Below are 4,131 nucleotides of genomic sequence, written 5' to 3' on the forward strand. Positions count from 1 at the left end.
AAAAAGTGAGAAGCCGACACGGTCAGTCCGTTCCTGCCCGTGCCACCTCCGTGGCGCCGGGTTTGTGCCAGAGCCGCGGTGGACCCTGACGGCCAGCACCCCTCTCCCAATACTGGTGCCTGTCCGCTGGTGGATCGAGCGAGCCCTCCTGTGGTGGAGGCAGGTCTAAGCTTTTTAATTTAAATTGTCTCTCTAATTTGAATGAATACACTTTAAATCCTTTTACAAGGATCTACTGGAGGGCAAGTCTCATGCCAGCAGCCGCGTAATTCCAGCTCCAGTAGCGTCCACTAAAGCTGCTGCAGTTAAAAAACTTTTATAAGGATTGAGTTCGGCGGTCCACCGCAAGGCGTCCTACCGCAAGTCCCAGCCCCTATGACTTGCGGTGCCTCCTGATACTCTTCACTGAGTATCCCGGGGTCCCGAAGCATTTCCTTTGAAAAAATTAAGTGTCCAAACTACAGGTGGTGTAGCTTGCTTAACAGCTGGGATAATCCGCTGACTAGCAGACACTGCTACTAGGCACAAAGTATTTCCTGGGCTAGATGCAGTTAAAAATTTGTAATTAGATACTCTCGTTGGATGCTGAGAAAGCATTCCATAGAGTCTCCTGGCACGCCATATATTATTCTCTTAAAAAGCTTGGGGTAGGGGTCTAGGGGACCCTTTTATAGCCAAAATCACGGCCCTGTATCGCAATGCGTCACCTAGGCTGAAGATAAATGGAACTGTATCACTCCGAGGGCTCGGTTGCTGCAGAGGTATTGCACCTCACCCAGAGGTGTGATATCTCACTCTCAGGTAAGGATGGAGTGTGGATCAGGACCCCGACACCTGCATGCATTACACCACATTGCCGTGGGGCAGGGCGACCAATATGCCCCTGAGATGGGCACGACAGTCCCTGTCCCTGGCTGGAGTGGGGGGAGGGAACACTGAGGAAGGGGAACCCTGTAGTGCAGGAGCAGGGAGGAAGCAGTTCCTGGGTGCATTGAGAAGGGAGAATTAAAGGTGGGCACCATCTTAGTTCAGTGCAGAGAAGTCTGAGCAGAAGTGACAGGGAGCAGGGGCTCTGCATGAGCTCTGCTCTAGAGGCGGGCCTAGTAACAGAGGCCCAGGACTGGAAGAGGGAGAAGGAAGGAAGAGGAGTGGAGAAGGCTCCAGAAACGAGGAACGAAGGGATCCCAGAGGTGTGGACGGGCGAGTCGCCACCGCACACCCGAATCCACCTGCGTGGAGGGGTCAGGCCAAAGGGGGAGACCGGTCCCCGAAACTAGTGGAGGCGGGAAACGACCCTCAGCTAGAAACCGGAGGCTGTGACATTTTATGTGGCTCAGCCCCTCGCTACACCCGCTAGGAGGGCAGCACATAGGGTCAGGGAAACTGGCGCCAAGTTTACCAAGAGGAGGCCCGAGGCAGCCGGACAGAAGGGTTGGGAAGAAAGGCCAGACAAAGGACACACAAAGGGGGTCCTGTGAAGCGCTCCAAAGTTATCTGGGAGTTGCCTGAGCCCCTCACCTGGTGAGCACAGTACGATGTGGGCAGCCGTTACCTGCAGAAGTGGTCTGGATAATAAGAACTGTGAGTAAAGGCCCTGGACTGCATCACTGACTCCGTGTCATTACTGCTGCTGCCCTGCACCATCACCCCCATCCTCCGCATACACTGCCCTGAGGCTATACTCCTCCCGTGGGGAGTTATGCTACGCTCTGCTGCACCCACAACACCAGCCTCAGCGGTCTGCCCTGCAGCGGCGGTTCACGGAGACTACAACCACCAGCATCCACCAAAAAGGGTCCGGCTCCGGATGTCCCAAGGCCCAGGGGGCACGTCAGAACATTTTCATCACCTTTCATAATCACCAATGTGACAAGGCAGGGATGTCCTCTGTCCCCTCTCTTATACATCCTAGTGACGGAGCACCTGCTCTCATCAATTCGCCATAACCCCAATATTAGGTGGATTGAGGTGGGAGGCACCGAGTACAAGTGCTCTCTATTTGCTGATGATGTCCTAGTATATATCACTCAATCACATATATCCATCCCTGCTGTTATGGCTGAAATAGATCACTTTGTTACATGGTCAAATTTTAAAATCAATACAGCGAAGTCTGAGGCCTTCGATGCCTCCCTCCCCAAATCCAAACAGGATTCCATCCAGTCCAACTTTCCCTTTGCCTGGCCCTCACAGGGTATCAAATTCTTAGGAATTCCTATTCATAGAGACCTCTCCTGTCTATGTTATCTTAATTTTGGGCACTTTATTGAGCAACTCCATACAGACTACGGTTGGCAAGTTAGAAATGTAAGATTCACTACGTGAACCACTGGTGTTTTGTGGAAAAGCACATGTACACTGTGTTCCAAATTATTATGCAAAAAGTGTTTAGGAGTGATAAGGGAAGAATTTGTTTGTTTGTCAGTTAAACTCATTGATGGTGATGTGTGTCAGGGCTCTTTATATCACTGTAAGAAATTGCAGACTCCTGTGCTAATTAGTTTGGCAGGTGTGTCCAATGAACGGCAAGACTACTTAAGAAGGCTGTCCCACATTATTAATCAGCCTATATTTTCTGCCAAAATGGGAAAGAAAAAGGATGTGTCGGCTGCTGAGAAGCAACAAATTGTGGAGTGTTTAGGTCAAGGCATGACTACAATCAACATTGTGCGATGATCAGGATGAAGTGTCTTGGCAATCAAGAAGTATGTAGCTGATTCACAGTACACACGTGTGTGTGCTGATAAGGGCAAATTGAGGACTCGTTCCTACAGGCAATTACGTCAGGTTAAAAGAGCAGCGGCAAAAAAGCCTTGTCATAGCAGCAGACAAGTTTTTGAAGCTGCTGGTGCCTCCAACGTCCCCCAAACAACAAGATGCAGGGTCCTTCAGAGGTTTGCAGATGTGCATACTCCATCCTGTCGACCTCCTCTATCCACTGCACACAAGCAGAAACGGCTCCAGTGGGCCAAACATTACATGAAACTGTTTTGTTCACGGATGAGTGCCGTGCAACGCTCGATGGTCCAGATGGATGGAGTGGAGGATGGCTGGTTGATGGACACCCCACACAAACACGGCTACAGCGCCAACAAAGAGGAGGTGGAGTAATGTTTTGGGCTGGAATCATGGGGAGAGAGATTGTCAGCCCCTTTAGGATCCCTGAAGGGGTAAAGATGAACTCCATAATGTATGTGGAGTTTCTCAAACAGCACTTCCTGCCATAGTTCAAGAAGAAGAACCATGTATTCCACAGCAAGATAATGCACCGTCTCATGCTGCACATAACACATCTGCATCTCTGGCTGATATGGGCATAAAAGGGGACAAACTTATGGTGTGACCCCATGCTCCCCTGACCTCTATCCCATTCAGAACCTCTGGAGCATCATCAAAAGGAGTGTCTATGATGGTGGGAGGCAGTTCACATCTAAGCAACAGCTCTGGGAGGGTATTCTGTCCTCATGCAAAACAATTGAAGCAGAAACCATCCAAAACCTGACAAATTCAATGGACGAGAGAGTTTAGAAGCTCCTTTCGAACAAGGGGTCCTATGTGCAAATGTAACATAACCTAGAATAAAGTTTTGAGTTGAAAACTGTTTGATTTCAGTTTCTAATAACCTGCTAATGCTTATAATTTCAAAAATGACCATTTTTTTGGTCTTTATTAAAATGAAAAGGTTGATCGAAGAGTGTGGGGGATCTAAGAGTGTGGGGGATCTAAGAGTGTGGCAACCCAGTAGTCAGGATTACTTCGAATTCTGACAATCTGAGGGTCATGTTGCAGGTAGTGCAGCAAGAAGGCTCTTATGTGTCTTGCGCATCTCGGAGCCCCAAAATTATTTTCCGGGCTAGATGCAGCTAAAAATTATTATTAATTTTAAATCAGGTGGAGCTTAGTATAGATGGCCTAATAGAATCAGTGCTGCACACTGCTACAAAGCCCAAATTATTTTCCAGCCAAGATACAGATAAACATGATTAGTAATTTTAAATCTGGTGGAGCTTAGTATAGATGGCCTATTAGAATCAGTGCTGCACACTGCTACAAAGCCCAAATTATTTTCCAGCCAAGATACAGATAAACATGATTAGTAATTTTAAATCTGGTGGAGCTTAGCATAGATGG

The sequence above is a fragment of the Phyllobates terribilis genome, unplaced genomic scaffold, assembly GCF_046119375.1.
Source record: "Phyllobates terribilis strain yellow unplaced genomic scaffold, ASM4611937v1 Scaffold_13__5_contigs__length_258822181, whole genome shotgun sequence".
Classification (NCBI taxonomy): Eukaryota; Metazoa; Chordata; class Amphibia; order Anura; family Dendrobatidae; genus Phyllobates; species Phyllobates terribilis.